Source organism: Ictidomys tridecemlineatus, chromosome 6 (genome assembly GCF_052094955.1).
Source record: "Ictidomys tridecemlineatus isolate mIctTri1 chromosome 6, mIctTri1.hap1, whole genome shotgun sequence".
NCBI lineage: Eukaryota > Metazoa > Chordata > Mammalia > Rodentia > Sciuridae > Ictidomys > Ictidomys tridecemlineatus.
In genome coordinates, this window is record NC_135482.1 from 110,190,304 (window position 1) to 110,217,986 (window position 27,683).

At 42.1% G+C, this 27,683-nt stretch overlaps 1 protein-coding gene and 1 pseudogene across 8 annotated transcripts in view; one reads left to right on the top strand and one right to left on the bottom strand.

Annotated features, from left to right (window-relative positions):
- The window catches only part of LOC110598966 (voltage-dependent L-type calcium channel subunit alpha-1D-like), an 84,655-nt gene that overhangs the window by 553 nt on the left and 56,419 nt on the right, over positions 1-27,683 (top strand). For 6 of the 8 annotated variants that reach the window (XR_013423222.1, XR_013423221.1, XR_013423224.1 and 3 more), the window contains exon 2: positions 101-202. The exons of the other annotated variants lie outside the window; for them this stretch is intronic. The gene's annotated coding sequence lies outside the window, so the exon portion shown is untranslated. The remainder of the gene's footprint in view (positions 1-100; positions 203-27,683) is intronic. 8 annotated transcript variants of the gene reach the window in all.
- LOC101969322 (bcl-2-like protein 13 pseudogene) lies at positions 25,508-26,160 on the bottom strand (annotated as a pseudogene).

The following is a 27,683-nucleotide window of genomic DNA, read 5'->3' on the forward strand; positions in this document are numbered from 1 at the left end:
AATCCTGTTAAGGTTTCCTGTATTCACATTCATTCATTCATTCATTCAGAAAAGTCCACAATTTCATCCTGCTCATGTTCTCTAATTTTTTCCTCCCAAGACACACTTGGATCGTTTTAACTCCTGGGTCTGCTGTACCGTCTCCGAGCCCTTTGTACTGCCAATATGACGAGAATTCTTAGAGAATGTGCTGTCAGACAAGGTAACTATATAGCCACCATGAGTCAAGCACCCTGAAATATTTAATTTCTTGTCTATCCAGGTACTTAGCCAGGAAAAGCCATTCTTTAACTATTTTTCAAGACCTTTCTCATCTCAGCCTTAAAGTCCAATGGAATTTCTCTTGCTGGATTCTGGACTTGCCTGGGACCTGTCCCCCTTCCTTCCTTCCTTCCTTCCTTCCTTCCTTCCTTCCTTCCTTCCTTCCTTCCTTCCTTCCTTCCTTCCTTCCCTCCCTCCCTCCCTCCCTCCCTCCCTCCCTCTTCAGTTTCTCACTTTTGGAATGGAAGTATCTGTACTGTACAGTGATTGTTTCTGGAAGCACATAACTTGTGTGCTTCACAGGTGGAGAGAAATTGTGGAACTGTCTTACTTCACCATGTTCACTGAAGTAATTCATATGACTGAATCTTACACATGCAATGTCAAAAGAGAGAAAATACAGAAATATATGTAGAGTACAATTTCATGAATACACAGTTCAAAAATCAGTAAAACTGAATTATGTGTACAGAGAGGCACATATACATGGTAAAACTCTAAAGAAAATGAAGGACATTATTACCATAAAATAGAGGCTGAAGTCCAGCATTGTGGTGTGGACTGTAACTGTAGCCCCAGTTACTAGAGAGCTGAGGCAGGAGAAACTCTTGAGCCCAAGAGTTGGAGACTAGCCTGGACAATATAGCAAGACCCTATCTCAAAAAATAAAATAAAATCCAAGGTGGTGCTGTGGGGAGCAGTGAATGAATCATTGCTTTGAACTGCCCTGGACAGCTTGGGATATTCTGGTGCAAAGTTGCCAAGAAAATTGCCCTTTTCACCTTGGGAAATTCTGGTGCGAAGGTGCCAAGAAAATTGCCCATTTAGGGTGGCCTCTGTTAAGAGGAAAAATTCTGCGCCAGTCTGGGGGATTTATTAGTTCAATAGCCTTGGGTTCAAACGCGAGAGCACTTGACCACTAAACTGCATCTCCAGCCCATTTTACTTTTCTTTTGAGGCAGGTTCTTACTAAGTTGTGCAAGGAACTTGCAATCCTCCTGCCTTATCCTCCCCAGGAGCTGGCATTACATGCATGTGCCACCATACCTATTTCACAATAGAAATCTCTCCGATAAACAGAAAACAGGTACTTTATTTATAAACTTGTAACAAGCATGGAAGTAAATACATCTCACGCAAACACAAGTCAGTTGTAAGCCATCATACTTAACTATAGCACAGGTAAAAATAAGAAAGTATAGGTAGCCAAATGTCCATGTATTCAAAGGCAAGCCCCTTCAGCCTTTTTAATGGCTAACAAACTTGGTCATCTGTTTCCCCAATGGATAGTAATATCCTCAATATAATTTAAGCTCCTAGAACACATACATGTTTGTTTTGCCTACAATACTATCTCTAGCACTTAGCAGATAGTAGTCCTCCACAATCACTAAACAAAGAATAATGACAGAAAACTAAAAACAAATGAGGGTGATGTAAATAAGCACAGTGTCTAGGCATCTAGAATGACATTTTTTTTTTAAAAAAGCAACAGAAGGCATAAAAAACATGAAAATTAGTAAATTGGGGTTGGATGCACATGACAGAAAACTTCAAAATAACAATGCCTTAAGTAAGTTAATTATTTTTCTCTCATATGAGAGAAGAATGAAGGTATGTAGTGCAGAGGAAGTGTGGCATCATATCATAAGGATCCAGGCTCCCATCTTTCTGCTTTGCCATTCCCAGTTCATGGGGTCTAATCACAAAAATCACCTCAGGGTTCCAGGTCAGCCACAAGTACTTCTGTTATATGCAGGAGTAAGAAAGAAGCGAAGAGCAAACTCCTCCCTAATGTGGTCATTTCCAGAACATTCATCCACTTCAATTTACATCTCATGGCCAGAATGTAGTCATCTATTCAAATCTAGATATAAGGAAAGTGGCTAAAACTTGCATCTGTTCGTAAGGGAGGTGGGTCAGGTGTTTGAAGCCCAGATGGGCAACTTAGAACCTGTATCAAAATAAAAATTTTAAAAGGGAGTGGGAATATAGCTCAGTGATAGAGCACTTGCCTAGCATGTGTGAGGTTCTGGGTTCAATTTACAATACTGAAAAAAAAAATTCTCTACCACAGGAACAATTTGATCAGGAAACAAATACAAATAGACTAACCAATAGTCATCAAGAGTTCTTGAGTGTGGCATAATCATGATGCAGACAATTGCAATCATAAACATTAATGCAGATCCTGAGACATTGAGAAATGTTGAATTATCTGGGCCAATCTTCTTTTTAAAAAAAGTGAAGATGTATATAATACACTTCATGAAGATGCCTATCCAAAATAGTGAATATTAAAAATCCAGGGCCTATAGATGAGCGAAACCTAGTATTCACAAATTTAGTCCTAGGTAGCTAAGATTTTGCTACAATGTATTAATATATTTTTTAAAAGATTTATCTGAATTTTCCCTCAGAATTTGCACAAATTCAAATTTCAAAGTAGTTATATATATATATATATATATATATATATATAGATAGATAGATAGATACACACACACACACACACACACAACACACACACACTCCTTTTAGGAATTATTCACAAGAAAACATGGAAATATAAGAATATCTGCTTTCACCCTGAAGAAAATCAGCACAGTAGTAACAATACATTTGCATTGAATTTATTCAATGAAAAGTGTAAATTTAGTTTAACAAATTTGCTTTAGATAAATTTGGATATTTCTCTCAAACACCAAAAACACAGTTCACGTTGTAAAACAGATGGCATATTTCTTCTTGAATTCATATGCTTATTAATGAAAAAAATCCTTTGGTTATATAAATAAAGGAAACATTATTTAAGAAGCCAGAAGAAGAACACCAAGTGCCATGGATTGTTCTAACACACATACAATAGGTTGGACTGCCTTGCTTTAATTCTAGTAGCTACTAAAATTAAATGTATCATGTACTCTGTGCTGAGATATTCATTTTCTTGTCCTTTCTCATTTGGATACAATATGGCTGCTATAGAGTCAAAGAGAAGAAGATGGAAAGAAAAGTTCCCAGGAAATATGCACTCACATTTTGCTGGTCAAAGTTGAGTCATGGGGCCTGTTCATTCCTCTTCCATTGGCAGGATCCAGTTGGCTGTCCAATTCATCAACAAATCTTTGGGGTCTTTCTTCAAAAGTTAACCAAATCCAACTTCCTCTCTCCAACTTTCCATTTCTTGCTCACCTCTCACCCAGATTAATATAATGGGCTTCTAATTTGTCTTCCTATTAACATTTCTGACCCCTTTAGTTTTGACATAAGTGCCATCAAGATCCTTTTAAAACTTACCTAGGTGAGCTGGGCATGTTGATCATACACCTATAGTAATTCCATCTACTCAAGATGCTGAAGTGGCAGGATCCCTTTAGTTCAGGAGTTTGAGGCCAGCCTGGGCAACATAACAAGACTTTTATCTCTCATGGTTTTGATCATTAATGTCCCCTGAAGAGCCCATGTGATAGGCGATGTAGGAATGTTCAGAGCTGAAAGGATTCGATTATGAGAACTGTAACCTCATCAGTGGATTAATAATCTGAATTGACTACTGTGCCTGCAACAAAGCATTAATACAAACCAATTGCAGTATTATTGTAAGTGTTGAGGCCTGTGTGACTGAGCCCAGAAAGTTGAACCTGCTCATACTGATATAGGAACTCTGGGCTGAGATCTGCAATTTTCTTATCCTTTCTCATTTGGATACAATATGGCTGCTACATTGTCAAAGAAAAGAGGGTGTAAAAGAAAAGTTTCCAGGAGATGTGTACTTGAATTTTGTTGGCCAAGGATGAGAGGTGGGATCTATTCATTTCTCTTCTATTGGCAGGATCCAGTTGGCAGAGCCTCAGTGCATTTCTATCTGTGGGCCAGGATACTATAGGATCTTTGGCTTTGGCATAATCCACAGGGCAGCTCATAATATCTCAACTTGAGCTTTTGTGTTGCTGTGACCAAAATACCCAACAAGAACAACTTAAAGGAGGAAAAGTTTATTTGGGGCTCAGAGTTTCAGAAATCTTAGTCCATAGATGTCTGACTGTTCCTCTGGGCCCAGGGTAAGGCAGCACATCATGGAGGATTCATATGTTTATTAATGAAAGCTGCTCAGCTCATGGCAGAGTCAGGAAGCAGGGAGAGGGGGGAAGAGGAAGGGGCTGCAGGGAAGATACACCCTTCTGGGACATGCTCCTGGTAACCCACCTTCAAAAATTTCTGCATTAATAAAGGAACTTTTGAGGAATACTCATATTCAAACCATAAGGAGAAGGGAGAGAGAGAGGAAAGAAGGGAGAAAAGGAGGGAGGAAAAGAAAAGAAAGAAGAAAGTAAAAGGGAAGAGGAGGAGAGGAGAGGAGAAGAGAGGAAAGGGGAATTAGTCAGAAAGAAATCAGATTTTGCATAACTAACATTTTGGAAGTGATATCCCAAAACTTTTGCTGATTTCTGTTCCTCAGAAGCTACAGAGCAGGGGCTACAGTCTTTAGGCACCAGGAGGCTGCAGATACTAGGACAGTTGTGTGATACCCATCTCATGAGAGGAGGCAGTTAGGCCAATTCTAAATGTCCTAGGGAGTTATTAGAAGATTTATACCAGAGGAGGACAATCTCTGAAACTCAGTCACTTCACATTTCTTATGGTGCAGAGTGGGAAACATAACCAAGAGGGTAAATGGCTTTCCCTAGATCTCACTGTGACCCAGGTCTGGATTGAATTGTGTGTCACTCTTTGTCTCTCCCCTTTAATGACTATTTCATCTTTTAAGTTTGTGTGTCAAGGACTTATGACTCCTGCCTTAGGGTTTCACAGGTAATATAGGTACTGATGGGCCCATACACCTAAGGATATCCTTGGAAGCTTATGCTAGAATGACCCCCAGGGAGCAGGTGTGAAGACTGGGAAGGACCTGAGAGGCACAATGAGTTGTCTAAGGTCACACACCTGGAAAGAACAAGGGGCTGGGTCTGAACTCAGGTGTACCCAGTACCCAAGCTCCCCAAAGTTTGGGTATTGGGTACACACAGGCCTGCCAGAGGGAAGGTGGGCTAGGCATAATAGTGTCCACTTTTACATGTGTCATGGAGAGATGGGGGAACTAGCATCCCAGGGATTCTTTGGGGCAGTCTTGTGTCAAGAAGAGAATCAGGTAAGGAGACCCCAAGAAGTAACCTCACTTCTTTGACAATGGACCTAACAGAACTTGAAACCAAGCACCCACATTGCAGAGCCAGCTCCAACTAGCTCACTTGTCAAGATCTCTTATAAAGTCTCCCAAATCACCAAGGCTCAGGCCTCAGAAAACCACTGAGGGGATGCCTCACCCACATTAAGATACTGTGTCAGCCCTTGCCTGGAGTCTCAGAAGTGACACAGAACAACCCAGGAAAAGTCAGCACAGACCAGCCCACCACTCTATTCCCTGCAACAGCCCCAGAGCCATCCCAGGGATGTGTGTGTGTGTGTGTGTGTGTGTGTGTGTGTATGATTATGGACAAAATATTTTTGATGCTATTTTCACTTCACTAGTAATGAGTCATTTTGCAGTTTGCTACTATTTACTTGTTAGAACTGTCCCTTCTTGGTCCTACCCTAGGATGAAAACAAATCAACCCAACCCTGGTTGAACCTGTGAGAGTGGGGATCCTGGAGATAGGCATGGTGGAGAAGCTTGCAAACCACTTGGTATTTAACTGGATCAAGGACCCCTTTTTAATATCCACCTTCCCACATACCTCCTGAAGATTCACCATCACCTAGCAGGTGCTAGACTTGCTGTATAAAAGGTGCCACCACCTCCAAACCCAGGAGAATTTGTTCCCTCCTGACTGGGTCTTGGGAAAGCCCTGCAGTTCTCTGAACCCTAGACAAGTCTGTGGAAATGGGTTTTCATAGGAACACCATTGTAGGGTGTTTTGAGGACTCTCCAATTGGGATGAGCCCTACAAGTGCTTGTGCCAGTCTTGCTAGCTCTGTGGAAAGTGCTCCCTGGGCTGTGGGCTTCTCTTTGTGATTGTCCCCTCCCCTGCTTGCTGAGGCTTAAGGCAGAGAGCTTCCCCAGTTGGAAAGAGGTTAAGAACTCCCTCTGGGAGGGACCCCAACCTACATGTAGTCAGAACAGTGATCTCTGGGGTATACTAAGAGGCCCTGAGCCAATGAGATATCTGGGAAGGAGCTGGTTGACTTCATTCTTTGCACAAACATATATGAAGCACCTACTATGTGTAGGCACATTTCCAGGCACCTAGTGTATCATTCAGGGAGCAATACTGTTGTAGAGACAGATGAGGCCAGACACCAAGGGAGTAGCAGGAAGCGGATTTATTGATTGATTGCAACCAGGTTCAGAGGGAAAAGCTTTCACTGTAATCAACCAATCCCCCTGAACCCCAAGTTCAGGAAGTTTTAGAACTTTATACCCAGTGTATAGGGGGAGGGGACTCAGAGGCTCACAATCTACAGAAGTTTACATGACAACTGGTTTTCTTTTTCTTTTTTTTTTCTTCATCTTCTCGGCTCCCAGCTCAACTCAGGTTTGACAAAAATAACCCTAAGGACTTTCTCTTTCCTCTCTCTGTGAAAACCAGTGCCTGGGAAAAAGAGACTTTGTTTTTGTTTTATTTTGTTTTCTCTCACAAGCTGCCCTTCAAGGACCTAACTCTGAAATTCAAACACCTCTGTGAAGGCCTTGGGTTAGTTTTTCTTATTACACTGTGTTTCTGCAGGCATACCTCCTGCCTGAAAATTCTTTTGCAGAAAGTCTGCTGACAGTCTAAGAAAGATTATGGTGGGTCTCTGGAGAAGCTTAATTAAGATTTTCTGTGGAGGAGAGGGTGCCACTACAGTACAGATATACTTTCCACCTGCTCCTGGGTTTTCATTTTAGTTGGGAAGTCAGTTCCACTAGCATCCTGGCAGGTGTGGGGCATAGGACATTTAAGGTGACACTTCTGGTCCCCTCTAGGTATGGAATCATCCACCCACATTGTGAGGAGAATAAACAAAGAAGTAAATGGACTTGGGGTCAAGAGGGAGGGCACCTGTCTCCAGAGTTTAGACACTTGGGAGGCTGGGGTAAAGGAGAGCTGGGCAAAACCAGGGGTCCCACACTTGTCTGGATTTATACTAGAGGGCTGAGGTCTGAGGCTTCACCTGTAGGAAGAGGAGAGAGATAGCTGTAGGTGGGGCCCTGGGCACACAGAGGGAAGAGGGGAGGCTGGGAGCTCAGAGCCAAGTCCCGTGAGGACCCATCCCTGCCATAGCTCATCCCAGCCAGTCTTGCCAACATCATCCTGGGTTGAGGCTGGACAAGAGGTTATAGGCCTCACACCTCTGCCTTCCATGCCTATGTGATGTTGTGGGTACAGGGGCTGGAGCTTCTTTGGGAGGCAGCAGTATTTTGTAAATTGGAAAGACTCAGGGAAAGGGAGTTATGTTCAGGACCTTTTCTTCTGAGCACTTGAGCTTGAGGAAAAGGAACAGTCAGTGATACCAGCAATACTGGAGGAAGAGTCAGATCTGGCACCATCCCCGAAGGATAGCATGAGCCAACAGAGGCCATAGAACCATCTATGAAGCAAAAGGTAGATCAGTCCCAAGCAGCCAGGCCAGAGAACATTCCACATCTGGCAGCAATTATTATAACAGCTGTGGACAATGAGGCAGCTGGGGCCACCTCTATTGAGACAGCATCTCTCCTTCCGATAGCTGCTCTTCTAGCCATGGGGGGTCTAGAGCTTACAGGTCTAGAAACAGTCAAGCCAGACCCAATTCCACCTAGGGCAGCACACCTTCTGGCTGTCATGGATCTGGAGCCCTTCAGGCACCTCTCTCAGTGTCTTCACTCAGTGCTGACCTCTCCACCACTGCTGTCCTTCTCCTCCCCTGCAGAATTGTCTTTTTAATTTTTTATACACTCCTTTTTTCATGCTTGGAATATGCTTTTAAATATTCTTAAGAAAATTTAATTATTTCCTCATTTCTTTTTTATTTCTTTTATTTATTTTTTCATTGTTGGTCGTTCAAAACCTTACACAGTTCTTAATACATCATATTTCACAGTTTGATTCAAGCGGGTTATGAACTCCCAACTTTACCCCGTATACAGATTGCTGTATCACATCAGTTACCCTTCCATTGATTGACATATTGCCTTTCTAGTGTCTGATGTATTCTGCTGTCAGTCCTATTCTCTACTATCCCCCCTCCCCTCCCCTCCCTTCCCCTTTTCTCTCTCTACCTCTTCTACTGTAAATCATTTCTTCCATTTGTATTATCTTGTCTTACCCCTCCATTACATAGTTCTTGATATATCATATTTCACATTTTGATTCAAGCGAGTTATGCACTCCCATATTACCCCTTATACAGCTTGCAGAATCACATCAGTTTCACTTCCATTGCTTTACATATTGCCATCCTAGTGTCTGTTGTATTCTGCTGCCTTTCCTATCCTCTACTATCCCCCCTCCCCTCCCCTCCCCTCCCCTCTTCTCTCTCTACCCCCCCTACTGTAATTCATTCCTCCCCCTTGTATTATTTTTCCCTTTCCCCTCACTTCCTCTTGTATGTAATTTTGTATAAACCTGAGGGTCTCATTCCATTTCCATGCTATTTCCCTTCTCTCTCCCTTTCCCTCCCACCTCTCAACCCTGTTTAATGATGGTCTTCTTCTTGTGCTCTTCTTCCCTAGTCTGTTCTTAATTACTCTCCTTATATCAAAGAAGACATTTGGCATTTGTTTTTTAGGGCTTGGCTAGCTTCGCTTAGCATAATCTGCTCTAATGCCATCCATTTCCCTCCAAATTCTATGATTTTGTCATTTCTTAATGCAGAGTAATACTCCATTGTGTATAAATGCCACATTTTTTTTATCCATTCGTCTATTGAAGGGCATCTAGGTTGGTTCCACAGTCTTCCTATTGTGAATTGTGCTGCTATGAACATCGATGTAGCAGTGTCCCTGTAGCATGCTCTTTTTAGGTCTTTAGGGAATAGACCCAGAAGGGGGATAGCTGGGTCAAATGGTGGTTCCATTCCCAGCTTTCCAAGAAATCTCCATACTGCTTTCCAAATTGGCTGCACCAATTTGCAGTCCCACCAACAATGTACAAGTGTACCCTTTTCCCCACATCCTCGCCAGCACTTATTGTTGTTTGACTTCGTAATGGCTGCCAATCTTACTGGAGTGAGATGGTATCTTAGGGTGGTTTTGATTTGCATTTCTCTGACTGCTAGAGATGGTGAGCATTTTTTCATGTACTTGTTGATTGATTGTATGTCCTCCTCTGAGAAGTGTCTGTTCAAGTCCTTGGCCCATTTGTTGATGGGATTATTTGTTATCTTATTGTCTAATTTTCTGAGTTCTTTATATACTCTGGATATTAGGGCTCTATATGAAGTGTGAGGAGTAAAGATTTGTTTCCATGATGTAGGCTCCCTACTTACCTCTCTTATTGTTTCTTTTGCTGAGAAAAAACTTTTTAGTTTGAGTAAGTCCCATTTGTTGATTCTAGATGTTAACTCTTGTGCTATGGGTGTCCTATTGAGGAATTTGGAGCCCAACCCCACAGCATGTAGGTCGTAGCCAACTTTCTCTTCTATCAGATGCCGTGTCTCTGATTTGATATCAAGCTCCTTGATCCATTTTGAGTTAACTTTTGTGCATGGCGAGAGAAAGGGATTCAATTTCATTTTGTTGCATATGGATTTCCAATTTTCCCAGCACCATTTGTTGAAGATGCTATCCTTCCTCCATTGCATGCTTTTAGCCCCTTTATCAAATATAAGAAAGTTGTAGTTTTGTGGGTTGGTTTCTGTGTCCTCTATTCTGTACCATTGGTCCACCCGCCTGTTTTGGTACCAGTACCATGCTGTTTTTGTTACTATTGCTCTGTAGTATAGTTTGAAATCTGGAATCGCTATACCACCTGATTCACACTTCCTGCTTAGTATTGTTTTTGCTATTCTGGTTCTTTTATTCTTCCATATGAATTTCATGATTGCTTTCTCCATTTCTACAAGAAATGCCGTTGGGATTTTGATTGGCATTGCATTAAACCTATAGAGAACTTTTGGTAATATCGCCATTTTGATGATGTTAGTTCTGCCTATCCATGAACAGGGTATATTTTTCCATCTTCTAAGGTCTTCTTCAATTTCTCTCTTTAGGGTTCTGTAGTTTTCATTGTATAAGTCTTTCACCTCTTTTGTTAGGTTGATTCCCAAGTATTTTATTCTTTTTGAGGATATTGTGAACGGGGTGGTTGTCCTCGTGTCCATTTCAGAGGATTTGTCGCTGATATACAGGAATGCCTTTGATTTATGCGTGTTGATTTTATAACCTGCCACTTTGCTGAATTCATTTATTAGCTCTAACAGTTTCTTTGTAGACCATATTGGGTCTGCTAGGTATAGAATCATGTCATCTGCAAATAGTGATAATTTAAGTTCTTCTTTTCCTATTTTTATGCCTTTAATTTCTTTCATCTGTCTAATTGCTCTGGCCAGTGTTTCGAGAACTATGTTGAACAGAAGTGGTGAGAGAGGGCATCCCTGTCTTGTTCCAGATTTTAGAGGGAATGCCTTCAATTTTTCTCCATTCAGAATGATGCTAGCCTGAGGCTTAGCATAAATTGCTTTTACAATGTTGAGGTATGTTCCTGTTATCCCTAGTTTTTCGAGAGTTTTGAACATAAACGGATGCTGTACTTTGTCGAATGCTTTTTCTGCATCTATCGAGATGATCATATGATTCTTATTTTTAAGTCTATTGATGTGGTGAATAACATTTATTGATTTCCGTATATTGAACCAGCCTTGCATACCAGGGATGAATCCTACTTGATCATGGTGCACAATTTTTTTGATATGTTTTTGTATCCGATTTGCCAGAATTTTATTGAGGATTTTTGCATCTAGGTTCATTAGAGATATTGGTTTTTAGTTTTCTTTCTTTGAAGTGTCTTTGTCTGGTTTCGGAATCAGGGTGATGTTGGCCTCGTAGAATGAATTTGGAAGTTCTCCCTCTTTTTCTATTTCCTGAAATAGCTTGAAAAGTATTGGTATTAGTTCCTCTTTAAAGGTTTTGTAAAACTCTGCTGTAAACCCATCCGGTCCTGGGCTTTTCTTAGATGGTAATCTTTTGATGGTTTCTTCTATTTCCTCAATTGATATTGGTCTGTTTAGGTTGTCTATATCCTCCTGACTCAGTCTGGGCAGATTATATGACTTAAGAAATTTATCGATGCCTTCACTATCTTCTATTTTATTGGAGTATAAGGATTCAAAATAATTTCTGATTATCTTCTGTATTTCTGAAGTGTCCGTCGTGATCTTGCCTTTTTCATCCCTTATGCTAGTAATTTGAGTTCTCTCTCTTCTTCTCTTCGCTAGCATGCCTAAGGGTCTGTCAATTTTATTTATCTTTTCAAAGAACCAACTTTTCGTTTTGTCAATTTTTTCAATTGTTTCTTTTGTTTCGATTTCATTAATTTCAGCTCTGATTTTAATTATTTCTTGCCTTCTACTTCTTTTGCTGTTGTTTTGCTCTTCTTTTTCTAGAATTTTGAGATGAAGTATGAGATCATTTATTTGTTGGTTTTTTCTTTTTTTAAGGAATGAACTCCAAGCAATGAATTTTCCTCTTAGAACTGCTTTCAATGTGTCCCATAGATTCCAATATGTTGTGTCTGTGTTTTCATTAAACTCTAAGAATTTTTTAATTTCCTCCTTGATGTCTTCTAAAACCCATTGATCATTCAGTAACCTATTGTTCATTCTCCAAGTGATGCATGATTTTTCCTTGCTTCTTTTATCGTTGATTTTTAGTTTCATTCCATTATGATCAGATAAGATGCATGGTATTATCTCCGCTCCTTTATATTGTCTAAGAGTTGCCCTGTGACATAATATATGATCTATTTTTGAGAAGGATCCATGTGCTGCTGAGAAAAAAGTGTAGCTGCTTGATGTTGGGTGGTATATTCTATATATGTCAATTAAGTCTAGGTTGTTAATTGTGTTATTGAGTTCTATAGTTTCCTTATTCAACTTTTGTTTGGAAGATCTGTCCAGTGGTGAGAGAGGTGTGTTGAAGTCTCCCATGATTATTGTATGGTGGTCTATTAGACTCTTGAACTTGAGAAGAGTTTGCTTGATGAACGCAGCAGCACCGTTGTTTGGGGCATATATATTTATGATTGTTATGTCTTGTTGGTGTATGGTTCCCTTGAGCAGTATGTAGTGTCCTTCTTTATCCCTTTTGATTAACTTTGGTTTGAAATCTATTTTATTTGATATGAGTATGGACACTCCTGCTTGTTTCCGCAGTCCATATGAGTGATATGATTTTTCCCAACCTTTCACCTTCAGTCTATGTATATCCTTTCCTATCAAATGCGTCTCCTGTAGGCAGCATATTGTTGGATCTTGTTTTGTGATCCATTCAACTAGCCTGTGTCTCTTAATTGGTGAGTTTAAGCCATTAACATTTAGGGTTATTATTGAGATATGGTTTGTTCTTCCAGCCATATTTGTTTATTAATGCTGCTAAACCTGATTTGTTTTTCTCTTTGATTTTTTCCCCCCTTTACTGTCCTACCTCCCACTGTTGGTTTTCATTGTTGTTTTCCATTTCCTCTTCCTGTAGTGTTTTGCCAAGGATTTTTTGAAGAGATGGTTTTCTAGCTGCAAATTCTTTTAACTTTTGTTTATCATGGAATGTTTTAATTTCATCTTCCATCCTGAAGCTTAATTTCGCCGGATACACGATTCTTGGTTGGAACCCATTTTCTTTTAGCGTTTGAAATATGTTATTCCAGGATCTTCTAGCTTTTAGAGTCTGTGTTGAGAGATCAGCTGTTATCCTGATTGGTTTACCCCTAAATGTAATCTGCTTCCTTTCTCTTGTAGCTTTTAAAATTCTCTCCTTATTCTGTATGTTGGACATCTTCATTATAATGTGTCTAGGTGTGGATCTCTTATGATTTTGCACATTCGGCGTCCTGTAGGCTTCTAGGATTTGGGGTTCTGTCTCATTCTTCAAGTCTGGGAAGTTTTCTCGTATTATTTCACTGAATAAATTGTCTATTCCTTTGGTTTGGAGCTCTGTGCCTTCCTGTATCCCAATGACTCTTAAGTTTGGTCTTTTGATATTATCCCATATTTCTTGGATGTTCTGCTCATGGTTTCTTAGCAGACTTGCTGAGCTGTCCATGTTCTTTTCAAGTTGAAATACTCTGTCTTCATTGTCTGATGTTCTATCTTCTAAGTGATCCACTCTGCTGGTAGTTTTCTCAATTGAGTTTTTAAGTTGGTTTATTGCTTCCTGCATTTCTAGGATTTGTATTTGTTTGTTTTTTATTTCCTCTATCTCCCTGTGAAATTGATCTTTTACTTCCTGGATTTGTTTATGAAGTTCCTTGTCAATGTGATCTTTCATTGTCTGATTTTGCTGTCTCATGTCTTCCTTGAGACTCCAGATCATCTGAAGCATGTATATCCTGACCTCTCTGTCTGACATTCCATCTGTTGCAGCTATTACCTCTTCTAGAGTTGAGTTGACCTGCATTGCCTGTGGTCCTTTCTTTCCTTGTCTTTTCATACTGCTGGTGTTTCTTTCTGCTTGGTGAAACTGTTGTGTTTTTGAAATTTTCCCTCTATTTATTTATATTGCTCTTGTATAGTTGAAAAGTCTCCCTTGCAGGACAGATGGTGGCTGTGATCCTCCACCAATTGGTGCGGTCTGTCTACCACGCTGGCGGGCCCTAGGTCTGCTCTGCTGGCCGGTCGAAGGTCCGCCTACCCAGCAGGCGCTAGGGGCACCTCTGTCTCTCTGTAGGTTGCTGGGCCTAACTTACCTATGGGTCCCCAGTACGCCTACCTTGCAGGCACTGGGGGTGGGGCCGGCTCCGGCCTGCAACAAGCTGCTGGGCCTGATCTGCCGGTGGTCACAGTCCCGCCTACCTTGCAGGCACTGGGGGAGGGGACGGTCCTGCCCCACAGAAGGCTGCTGGTGGGTCACAGGACCGCGTTCCCTGCAGGCGCGTGTGTCAGCTCTGTCTCTCCGCAGATTGCTGGCCTGACCTGCCCATGGGTCGCCGGTTCTCCTACCTTGCAGGCACTGGGGGTGGGGCCGGCTCCGGCCTGCAACCAGCCGCTGGGCCTGCTCTGCCGGTGGTCACAGTCCCGCCTACCTTGCAGGCACTGGGGGAGGGGACTGTCCTGCTCCTCAGCAGGCCGCTAAGCCTGATCTGCTGGTGGTCACAGTCCCGCCTACCTTGCAGGCACTGGGGGAGGGGACAGGCCTGCCCCACAGAAGGCTGCTGGTGGGTCGCAGGACCCCGTTCCCTGCAGGCGCGTGTGTCAGCTCTGTCTCTCCGCAGATTGCTGGGCCTGACCTGCCCGTGGGTCGCCGGTTCTCCTACCTTGCAGGCACTGGGGGTGGGGCCGGCTCCGGCCCGCAACCAGCCGCTGGGCCTGCTCTGCCAGTGGTCACAGTCTCGCCTACCTTGCAGGCACTGGGGGAGGGGACTGTCCTGTCCCTCAGCAGGCCGCTAAGCCTGATCTGCTGGTGGTCACAGTCCCGCCTACCTTGCAGGCACTGGGGGAGGGGACGGGCCTGCCCCACAGAAGGCCGCTGGTGGGTCACAGGACCCCGTTCCCTGCAGGCGCGTGTGTCAGCTCTGTCTCTCCGCAGATTGCTGGGCCTGGCCTGCCCGTGGGTCGCCGGTTCTCCTACCTTGCAGGCACTGGGGGTGGGGCGGGCTCTTTATTTCCTCATTTCAATTGGCATTCTGAATCCTCTTGGCATGCTGCATAAACACTGCACCAGCACTATCTAGCTGCAGCCTGGATCCCCAAGCAGAGTACATGGGGCCTTGGGGAGGACATGCTCAAGCCTCCTGGAGGAGGTGAGACAGAAGCTCCTTTGTATGTAGAAGACAAATGTGAAGAGGCAGGTGTCAGCACTCAGGGCACTCAGGACACTTGATGTCACAGGCCTAAGAAAGTGAGCTGCAGGTCCTGTGCAGTCCCAGAAGTAGGGGGTCTGGATGGCAGGAGCTGGGGTGCTGCATGACTCAACTGGGGGTGGAGACAGGCTTCCTAAAGGAACTTCCTGAAGACTTGGACCTGCCCAGCATAGGGAACAGAGTAGGCAGAGGTCAAAGCCCATGGCAGAAATGGGCTGGTAGCAGGGTAATATTAGCAGGAATGGCCTAGGATCAGTTTCCCTGCAGTGGCGTCTGTCTCCACTGCCCCCCCCACCCCCGCATGTGATTTATTGTACCAAGTCTTCTGAAGACTCTATAATAAAGATGGAATGAGCACACCATTACACTGATGGAAAAGCTAAGGTTTATGAACAAGCCTCCTCTGCCCTGTAAGTAGACAGAGCTAGGATCTAAGCCCAAGCCTGTGAGACTCTATGGGGCCCGCATGACAAATGGGATGCACTGAATGTCACAGGAGTGACCTCTTGACTGTGCACTTCCTGAACCTTTGTTTCTGAAGAGAGAAGCCTTTTCCTGCCCACAGATACTGGGAGAGCCAGGGTCTAGGACCAGCCTTTCCCCACCCAGCTTCCAGCCCAGGCAATGGGGATGGCTCTGTCCCCTGAGTTCAGTGAGGACAGAAGAAAAAACACACTAGTGGTATTTGTTTAAAAAAAAATACTGCTCATTAAAGTACACCCTTGGAGCATGGTGTTTACAACAAGCAACATCCTGTTTAAGAAAAGCAAGGATTGGAGGAGAACTGCACATGTGTGTGAAAACTGCACTCAAAATTGGGAACATTTTAATACCAAAGAAAAAACAATCTGTGCAAAACCCTGCCTAAATAGCTCAAAGATCTGGACTAAAGTGTTCTCAGACTGCAGCAAACTCTGGTGTAGATACATAGGTGTTTAGCTTTTTCAATGTGATTTCCTTATATTTAAGTCAAGAAGAATCATAAGCAATTAAAAGGTATGATGGTGATATAAGGGCCCATGTCAATCACTGTGTCCAAAATCAAGTGGCTAAATGCACTTTTCCTCTTTCCAAGAAGTCCAGGCTTTGATAACACTTGGAAGTTCACAAAATGCCAGAAGCCACTGCATATGTCCTATTAATAGCCTTCCCCACATGCCTAGAATTGGCCTCAGAAAAGAACAGATACCAGCATAAAAGATGAATACACAGTTAGACTTTTAAAATTCAGCAGATGAAGTGGTTGCCCTTCTAAGGACATGGTCAAAATAAATACAAGTACTATTAACCCAATTCATTGGGTAGAATTAAAACAAACAAGGAAAAGCTTCCGTTTATGACTTGATAGTGGCCTGTTCTTACCTGAAAGCCATTGCCTAGAACAGTTTGGAAGTGTGGTAATGGGTGTTGGATCCATGTCACTTTAAACAGTAAATCTCTTGTGGCTGCAAATGTGATGTTTTGTGCAGGGTGCAGTGGTGCACACCTGGAATCCTAGCTACTCAGGAAGCTGATACAGGAGGATCACAAGTTCAAGGATGGACTTAGAAAGTTCAAAGCCAGCCTTGGCAACTTAGCAAGGTCCTGTCTCAATATAAAAAGTAAAAAAAGCTATGGATATAGCTTAGTGGTAAAGCACTCCTGAATGCAATCACCAGTACCAAATCATTATCATCATCATCATCATCATCATCATCATCATCATCATCCAAGTGCTGTAATTGCGGTTCAGTGGTAGAACACCCCTGGTTTCAATACTTTATACCTCAAAAAAGAAAATGAAACAACAATGTGATGCTTTGGAGGAAGCATGTGCACAAGAGCAATTAATTAAGTATTAACAATGATTTCTTTTTACCAGAACAGTTTTCTGTTCCTTAAGAGTTTAAATTCATCAGAAAAGAAAAACCTCTCTATATTGGTCAGCATTCAACACACACCACACTTTGTCTGGTCATCAAGCCCATGTGACTAGAAAGTTACAAACACAAAAAGTAAACAGATGTTGACCACAGTATGGAGCCTGCCATTTGAAAATAAACCTTCCAGGAATGTATTATTTTCAATATTTTGGAGTGGACTTTTTAAAAATAAAGATGTATATCGGTGGAAACAAGTTGAGTCACATATATACCTACCTATACACTCAATCATACATGCATTATTACAATCAGATTCTCACTAGGTGAGAGAGTTTCATCCAAAAGAATCATTTGAATGCAATAGGCAAATCTAATGAAAATATCTCAAACAGGAAGGAATCCCAAACTATTTCTTAATCATTCATTTAATCATTCATGACATCTTTACCTTCCACTGCTAAATGAATACAGTTGGCTGCCATTTTGATACAGCTCATAACAGTCTTATACATTCTCTTGAGTAAAAAGCAAAGTTATTACCCCCTCTCTCCAAGCTAACCTAAAAAGTCTCCATTGTATCAAAAACAAAGGTTCCAATGTTGAACACATCCCAGCCATGGAAACTTGGTGTATCCTGAAAGTTGATGGATTTTACTCAGATAACATATTCCCAGTGTGGATATAACTAAGAGATGACTTTAATTCAGTAAATGTTTTCCAATTGTTTTCAAAATATGGTTCTAAGTGATAGAAACTCCTTTGCTAAAGATGAAAAGCTTCCTCCTCTTAAAAACACTTGGCATATCAAGGTCCTGCAGAATATTCCAAGCACTCAGCAGGTCAGATCCTCCCTGACCTCAGCTCTCAGGATCCAGTATCACCTGGTGCTCCAGGATGCTTTGGGGGATCTCAGTTCCCACTCCTGGTAACTTCATTGGCTGTGCTGACTGGGAACTAGATACATGGAGCATCCTTTCTATGTGATGATCAGGTTTGCAGCACCTGGAGTCAAATCAAATAGTGTGTATTTACAAAGATAATAAGACTGATGATCTGAAATGATCCCCCTTAAGTCAAATTTATCAGGTTGCCACATAAATAGGAAGATGAGCAGACATTTATCTTTGAGTCTCCCTTTCTTTCCACCTTCAATATGTTCTTCCCAATGCATGTGCATTGCTTCTGGAGAAAAAAAACAATTCATAGACTTGAATTTCGGTCCTCTCCCCTGAAGAAGAGTAGATTGGCCAAAAGATAGACAACAGGAGGGAAGAGGAGGAGGCAGAAGAGCTCACAAAGATAAAATGAGCAAATCACAGCTGTAGCAAGCAGAGCTAATGGAACTTAATCCAGAAAACGGAAATACCTGCTGTTAAGTAAAATGCTTTGTTAACTTAATTACCATTTAATTCCAGCATTTGGGGAAGATGAGAGCATTGGAGTCAATAATAAACTGAGCTTAATCAAGGAATGAGATATTAATGTGCACTTTTAATCTAGGGGGAAAAATAAATGGAAGGCTACAAAGCAGGAAAAAAAACAGGGCTAGGCAAAAGTAAATTATTTCCTTTGGTGCTACTAAATAATTCATGTGCATAACACAATTCTCTTGCTTAAAATCATCAGAAACAAATGCATTACTCCAGACTCTTCACAGGGAAGATGTACTTCAACTTCTTTTTCTGGGAAAGGAGGCAGCAAACCAGCAATCTTAAAATGATTCTCACTAAACTTTTGTTTAAAAATGTGTATTAAGTTTCTTCTAGTTGCACAAAGACCATCCACTGAGGGGAGCAATATCACTATAAAAGGTCCCCTCAGGAAAGGTGGGAACAGGGTAAGACTCATCTGAGTAGCTGCTACTCTGCACCTATGACAAAGCCTTGCAAATATCCCTGAGAACAACTCCCACCTGAGCTACAATGAAGCTGCTATCTTGTCCTGTGGCTTAAACATCAACATGGGGAGGACCCTGGTGGAGTGAACCAGGAAACACACAAGCCAGCTGGAGGCTAAAGCAAAGATAGGATGTATTAATGTTTTAGGAACACAACAGTTTCCAACTCTCCATGGAGTCCTCTTGATAAAGGAGGTAACTATAATGCATTGATTGAATTTCATTCTTCCCTGCTATACAGTTGGGCTCTATTAGCAAAGCAAGAATTGACATTGTACTATGTATGGTAAGGGAAGGGTTTATACTGTGAAGTCATGGGTCAGCTGAGCAAGATGTGTCTGGTCAATCCTCCTGGTTGTGATCTATGAGCGTAAAGAGGCCAAGTAATGCCTACAAGTATTCCCTACCTTGCTCCACAATCAGAGCACAGGCTGATGGCCTCAGTAGGGGAAAAGGAGTAAAGGGGAACAAAAACTAGGGAACAGCGAAGACAGAAAAATGTGTCATGGTGCCACATGCCCCTGGATCCCTTAGCATTTGGTGATGATCCCCATGTCAGGTTGCCTACCCTTGCTTTTGAGAAAAACCACTCAACACATAAATCAAGAAACCTAATGGGAATTCACCAGTACTGACAGCTCTTCTGTACCCACAAGACCTCTCATTCAGCATCTTGTGGAATACATAAGCTGCAATTAGAAGCCCTGGATATCACCTTCCTTAGTTTTCTGTAGTGGAACATGCCTACACAGTACCTTAGAGAAATCGGAAAAAGGCTGTGGTGAGCAGAGCACGGGCAGCACTCTGACATTTGCAGCCTCCTGCTCCAGTCTGCCCTTGTGCAGTAAGTACCTGGTACAATTATGTGCAGAGAGCCTATTAGTACTGCTTTTCAGGGTCACAAAACAGAACTTGACTTAAAGCCAGAATAACTCAAATTATTGCCTTGCTTCTCACACAGAAGACTTTAGGAAAGTTACAAGTTCTTATGCGTTTTCCACAATCAGTAGTAGCATGGGAACCTAGGCAAATGAATAGCCATCAGAACCATGACAATGCAGGAAGGTACCTGAGCGCACTGGAGCAAGCTCTGGCATGTCGCAGAAGCTCAACTAATATTTGCAAAAATTTTATATACACAAAGCATTTTTGTTTTCCTTAGGAAACAGCTATTCTAATAATGGAAACACCTCCTGCGTACACAGACCTCACAGATGGGGGGTTATCAGTAATGCCAGGTGTCAGTTCTGGCATAGAGCATTTTGCTGAAATTTCATATGAGATAATTTCAGGTGAAGATTGTTTGTGGGCTGAGAGTTGATCCCCTTAATCATCAGATGGCCTCTGGCCCTCTTGACCACCACCTCAAGTTCTGTGAAAGAGAAGTTTGTGTGAAAAGACAAATTGAGAGCAAAGAGAGGGATAAAGTTTCTTACCTATAAAACAATTTCTTTCTCTATAATAGCTCTCAAAATTAGAAAAGACAAATGTCCACGTGTCACACCGTAAGGGAAAAGTCATTGTTTTATAGTATTGAAGGAATTAACACAAATACTGAGAAAATTTATGACAGTTTTGGTCCAAATATGTCACTGGGTTCTTTGTTTTCTGCGACAAACCCAGGACTGCATTTGATGTGAGATGAGACAGGTATACAGGCAAGAGGAGGAATCAGGATGCCTTTGGGTGGGAAATGCATAAATCAGGTCAGCAGGGCATTTCTTTATCTAGAAATATGCTCTAGAGGGCAGTATTCACAGCCTACTCCAAGGACCCCGTCTGTGTCCAAGTTGGCTGGATTCCACTGCCTGCCCGCATAAGAAAAAGGTAAAAGAGGGAAAAAGCAAAAATGAACTTTATACAGTTTGTTGAAAATGGGGAAAACCCATTACAATTCTTCCCCTGCTGGTCCCACAGAAGCTCTAACAATTTATAAAAACAAAAGCCAGATGATACACACTCACATGGTGAGCCTGTGCTAGACAGGGGGGGGGCAGAGGGTAATCTCCACTCCCAGCTTGCTTGTTGTCCACGGAGGCTGCAAGGGGGTGTAGCCCTTTAGCCTCTGCTCTCCTATGAGCAAATATGGGATGCAGAAAATGTTATCAGGAAGTTGTCTTAAGTCTGGTTCATATTGATCAAAAGAGTCCTGCAATAGCACAAAGTAGGAACTGATTTCTATGGCAAAGAATTGGCACATTAGTACAGACAGGATAAGTTGGTATTATTTAATTCTGATATTTTTCTCAGGAAACCATCCCTGGCTTTTGGCCAAGTGATCAGAAATCAGTAACAGAGCAATTAAGAGTTCTACGTGGAACATGTACAAGGACTGGAGTTAAGCAAAAAAAAAAAAAAAAAAAGTTCTACATAGGTGTGAGGACATAGTACCATGGTAGAACATTAGCCTAACATACTCAAGGACCTAGGTTTCATCTAGTTCTGGGGGAACTAGAAAAATTCTACAGAACTAAGAAAACTTTTCCCTATAGTTCACAAAGAACAAGGGATGACAAACTGGGTGATACTCTTAATCCCACATTTGTATCCCCTAAAGAAGTTGGATGTATTCTAAATCTCTCCTTTAGCTTGGTTTCATGTAAATTGGGAGGACAAGAAGGAATGGCCTCTTACAATCAATCCCCTCCAAAATAGGAGGGGAGATTTGAGAAATAATATTGTTTAAAATACAGTAGCAAAAACAAGGAGTGTGATAAGAAGCAGCCCTCATTATGGCTACTCCCTCCCACTGCCAGCAGCATAGAACCAGGAAGTGAGGAAGACAGGGACACTGACAGACACATCCAATTACTCAGCAAATAGCAAAGATGCAATCTAGAGAAAGAATGCCAATAGAAAAAGAGTATTTGTCATTACCCAAAAAACCTGGCCTGTCTACTTTACAGCAATATTCAATAGCTGGGCAAGTAAAGCAGCAAGTAGTCAGGTCAAAATCACATTTCTTCCTTATTCTAGCCTTTGTGGAGAACACAGACCCAAATATCCTAAGCCACAAGTCACCTCTTAGCAGCTCACAAACAAAACTGTCTCTTGTCAGTACCCAATATAAGTTAGGGGTGTGAGGATACAGAGTTCAAAAGCAATTACATCAGAAATAAGATATTTTATTAGGGAAAATAAGAGAGAAAATGAAGATAACTCACCAATTTCTCTGCTGTATGGCAACATAAATAGCAATTAGAGCTGGGCTTAGTGGCACAGGTCTGCAATCCCAACTATTCCAGATACTGAAGAATCCCAAGTTTGAGGTCAGAATGGGCAGCTAAGTGAGATCCTGACTCAAAATAAAACAAAATAGGGCTGGAGATATAATTTGGTAGTGGAGCCCTTGCCTAGCATGTACATGAATAATGACATAAATGTCAGTAACTGGCCCCCCATGATATCAATAAAATAAAATAGCAACTAGAATATAGACTGATCCCAAGCAACTGTGAGAATCCATGGAGGAAAAGTAATCTTCGCTTCATTAATCTCACTTTCCAGTCCTCTGATGTCCAGCAACATCAATCAAGGTCCCAAAACACACAAACATACCTCCCAAAATGGGACACTGAAAGTCAGAACATAGAGACACAGTACATGGGCTTGGGGTGCAGCTCAGTGGTAGAGCACTTGCTAGCATGCTCCAGTCCCTGGGATCAATCTCCATCACTGCAAAAACAAAACAGATATACAGTCCATGATAAAGCTGAAGACACACTAACACACTTGGATCTCTTCCTGATCAACTTCTAAAGGTGTTTCTTTCAGAAAGATTTTATTTTAAAAGAGAAACTTCAAAAAGAAAGCACATTTAAAACATCAGATCCCAGCCAAGAATGGGCACAGTTGTACTCACAGCTACTTGGGAAACTGAGGCAGTAGATTGCAATTTTAAGGTCACCCTTACTAATTTTGTCTGAAAATAAAAAAATAAAAATGGCTGAAACAGCTGAATGGTAGAGTGTTCCTGGACTCAATGCCCACTACTGCAAAAAGAAAAAATAAATCAGGCCACTAATCAGTGAAGGCATTTTTATTATAAATTTCCTTATTTAAAAAGTAATTTGTGCTGGGCTCGGTGTCACACACCTGTAATCCCAGTGGCGTGGGAGGTGAAGCAGAAGAATCTCGAGTTCAAAGTCATCCTCAGCAATGGAAAGGCACTAAGCAATTCAATGAGACCTTGTATATAAATAAAATACAAAATAGGATTGGGGATGTGGGTCAGTGGTTGAGTGCCCGAGTTCAATCCCCATACCCCCACCCCAAAAAAGTAATTTGTTACATTGACTAAGATAAATCTAAGATGACTTCCTCTCAGCATGTGTGCTCTGCAGAGTGACACCTATGGCCCTCAGGCATGAGAGGACACAGTTGCACCCCTCCTCAAGGAACAGAAACAGCCTGAAAATGGTGCTGATTCTCATCTGGCACCAACTGCTTTGGGTCCTTTTGGCACTTGGGTTGTGAAGGCTTCATGTAAAGAAGCCTCCATTCTTGACCTCTGAAGGCCAAACTAGAATCTCAACAGCATCCTCAGTCTAAAAAGTCAAGCTTTCTTTTCCAATGTTTTATTTCAATGATATTTAGAATTAAGTGATAAAATGATACTTATCGTTTTATTTCAATGATAATGTACTTAATAGGAGATATGACTCAATTGGTTCTGTAAACCCAAGAGTGATGATCCTCACCACATGGCAAGAGACCCACAGTGGAGCTGGATAACCACTGCTAAGATTGAGGTCAGATATTGGAAAAAATGTACCAAACTAGGGGAATACAGTGAGCTTCTGTTATCAGAGGTACTGCTGGACAGGTCACCATAGGGAAGCAGGGTGATACTAACCAAATAGCCATCCTCCAGTAGCCAGTTACCTGCATTGCACTTGCAGTTTAGAGCACCTGAGGTCTGTGATGTTATCTTCTAGGTTTTTTTTTTCCCCAAAGTGTGGGAGACCAACCTTATACGTGACTGAGTCACACTTCTCGGCTAGGGGCTGAGGCGCTCAGTCACAGAAATGTGGTTGGTGTCTCGTACATGGGTGTGTCTTGCTACAGCCCCATGGGTGAAGCTATGCTCACCTGTTCCTTTGTAATATAACCCCTGCCCTGTTTAGGATAGAATCTTCCATGGAAGTGTCTTGTGTGTGGCCCCTTCTCTTACTGTGCCCTTAGGTGTGGCCTACCCAGGTGTCAGTCAACCTGCTGACAGTGGACATAATGAAGATACTCAGCCCCCTGAAACCTGACCCCTTGCCTCATTTGAATAGCTTCCCTCAATAAAAGGGGTCAGCACATGCTCTTGCTCGCTCTCTCTTTCTGAGGACCCTTAAGGTCAGAGGAGTCGTCACAGTGACCCCAAAGAAAAAAATATTTGTGTCTCTTGTGTGGTTATTTTGTGCAGCCCAGTTAGCCCAGTTTAACTGGAGTGACCCCTGTGCCTTTTAGTCATGAGAACAGAAACCCGGCACCAAAGATTCCTAAATGTAGCATCTCTGCAAGAAGGAACTAAGGAAGGTTCAGGGTCTTGTCAGAGGTGGTGACAGGGGAGAGATATAGTTCAGTTGGTAGAGTGCTTGCCTAGCATGCCCAAGGCTGTGGGTTGAATCCCCAATACCCCCCCCAAAAAAAAAATATTGGCAGGGGCATGAGATGAGCCCTTCCTCTGGGGTTGGGTTTAAAGGGGGTATGGGAGAAGAAGAAGCAGTGTGGTACCTTCATACCTGAGAAGTGGTGGGACAAGGGGAGAACACCTTCACATTACAGCATGGGGATGGGTGGTAAAAGGCCAAAAAGGAGCAACTCTGAAACACAGTGTGCTCACTAAGAAAGAGGAAACTCCAAGGAGGTGAATGCTGACAAGCCCACAGCTGCAGAGCTTACAGCTAAGCCCTCTGCACTGGAAATTTCTACCCTAGAGTTTTCTAAATGAACCCTCTTCCTCTAAAGCCATAGCCCTCAAAGGAAGCTGATTTTACCTACAATGGACATTTGGCAATGTTAGAGACACTCTGGGTGTCCTCACCAGGAATCAGTGCTCCTGGCATCTGGTGGGTGGGGGTTGGAGTGTTGCTGACCATCCTACCATGCACAGAACTACAACAAGGAATTCTCAAAATGTCCATAGCACAAGGCAGAGAAACCCTGTTCTATAGGGAATATTTTACTCATTAAGAGTCTGAATCTAGCATGAGCCTAGGTCCTTGGAATTGACAATCAGACCAAGATGAATGCCCTCTATGTCCAGCCCTAATATGTGGATCTCACTGCTGCCCTGTTAAGTGGACACCCCCAATCCTCCCAGAGGGTTCCACAACTGCCCCACTGGTAGCTTCCAGTTCAAATTCCAGCAAGGACAGCTCAACCTTAGACCCTCTTCTTTCTCTCCTGAAGCAGTAGCTAGTACTTTTTCAAAGCCACAAGACTCCAATTGCCACTGCCTGGATGTCCACAGCAGTGCCCCTTCAAATAGCTGCATAGACTTGCCCTCAGATGACAGCCAGCCATTGGAGGAGGACTCCTTGCTAAGACTGCCTCCTCACAGAGATCTCCTTGTCACTTGGCAGGGCAGAGGGCACCCCCTCCTCTGCTTCAGTAGGTTCCATGGCTGCTGCTTTCACCTCTTCTTCATCAAGTCCCACAAACAACAATGGTGCAGGGCAGGCTTTCTCAGCTGCAATCATTTCTGTATCATGTTCCCTCATCTCCAGCTAAAAAGTGGCAGTGGTGTGTGCAAACAGGGATCAGGGGCTCTGGGGAATGCCTTTTGCAGCTCCCTGGCTGGCAAGGCAGCCCTGGCAGCCTCCTCAGTGCCCTCGGGTATCTCTTTTTCTTTGTATGCACAATGTCAAGAGTTGTTCTCTTTCCTCTCTCAAGCTCATTGCTCTCTAAACTTTTGACTTCTTCAGCATCCATTGAGATCTGCTGCCAGGACTCAGGCTCTAGGGACACTGGTAGGCTCTCTGTGTGCCAACTCTGGCTAGCTGACAGCAAGACAGGTGGGCTCTCTGACTGCCAAGTTGTCACAGTTGGAGACTTTTGGGGGACTGACCTGTCCAGAGTTATCACTGGGCAGGATATAAATATCATTGCTGTCTTCTGCAATGACTTCAGGGTATTCCTCCTCATCAGGCTTACAACTAAAGACATTGCCATAGAAAAGGAGGAGAAAATTCAATACAAAGAATGGTCAATATTGTAAAAATAGATGTCAGGTTGGAAAAAAAATTATCTTCTGAAGTTCCAGGAATAAATATATTGTTTTTATCTACACAGTTTATGGATTGAATGCATTCATTTGTAGGCCATTGTAGAGGAATCGTTTTTTCAGTCCTCTGACTGGTTTCCTCAAAGCTAACATATAAAAACTTAGTTTTTATTCAGGGTAATGCATATATATGCAATGCAATAATTAATGCAAACCAGGGAAGAAACAATGGTATTAAAAAGGAAATATATCAGTAAGTAGATTATGAAAATAGTGCTATAGCATCTGGGCCAATTAAATGGGAAAATTAATTCTTTTGTTGGAGTTGAGGGAATGCAGAGATGACAGCTTCACAGAGGAGCCAGCACTTATCCTGAACTCTGAACCAAGGGAAGGTTTTGACAGTGAAGGCCCAGCTAAAGACACAATACCAGCAAAAGCACAAAGCTGTGAAAAATGGGGAAGAGCAAGCAGAGCCCCAATTTAATCAGTGCACAATTTACAGGAAGAATAGAAAACTCAGTTGGGAGAGGTCCACAGGGGAACTTGAATGACAGGGAAATAAGAAAAAAGAACTTTAATCAATATTAATGATTAGTCACTGATCTTTTTCAGATACAATAGTAGAATCAACATTTAAAAATTACTCTTAGAAAATCAGGGTATAGCTCAGTAGTAAAGTACTTGCCTAAGCATGTGCAAGGTCCTGGGTCCCATCCCTAGCACACAAATAACAAAAATAAACAAAAATATTTGAAACTCAAAAAAACTTGTATTATCTTTAGCTAGACACAGAGACATGTACCCATAGTCCCAGCACTCAGCAGGCTGAGGCAGGAGGATCACTTGAACCTACAGGTTCAGGACCAGCTTTGGCAACATAGTGAGACCATGTATCAATAAATTAACTAGTTAATTAAAGAAATAAAATTTAAAATTGTGTAAATATTGTAAGAACAAAAATAGAGAGAACAAAAAAAGTAAAACTAATTTGAAACAATCACCCCTCATTTTTTTTTTCAGTTCTAGGTATGGAAAAAAAGATGCCATCTCAGCTACATTCTTATAGGATTTCACCTCTTTCAAACTCTCATTGCATTTTCATCAGTGTAATTACCAATTTTACATCATTTCTTTTTTACCCCATACCTAACCAATTTTTATCTATCATCTATTCCATCTTCCCCTCCCTTTATTTAATCATTCAGTACTACATGTATATTAACATATATTCCTAAATGGATCTTAGTTAAATCTAAACATATCTCTTCTCTCAATGTTTTCTGATATTACTCTATTGTAAGTAATTACTTTCTTTCATCAGAACTAATGCAAAGAGTCTTGAGCACCTGTGAACCAAGGTGGGGATGAACGGTACAGTTCACCAGTCAGCTACATACAATTTATTTTAGTCCTGAAGTAGTTGCTTCTTATTCCCAGAACTGTGTGACTGAGATGCTAATAATCAAATAATC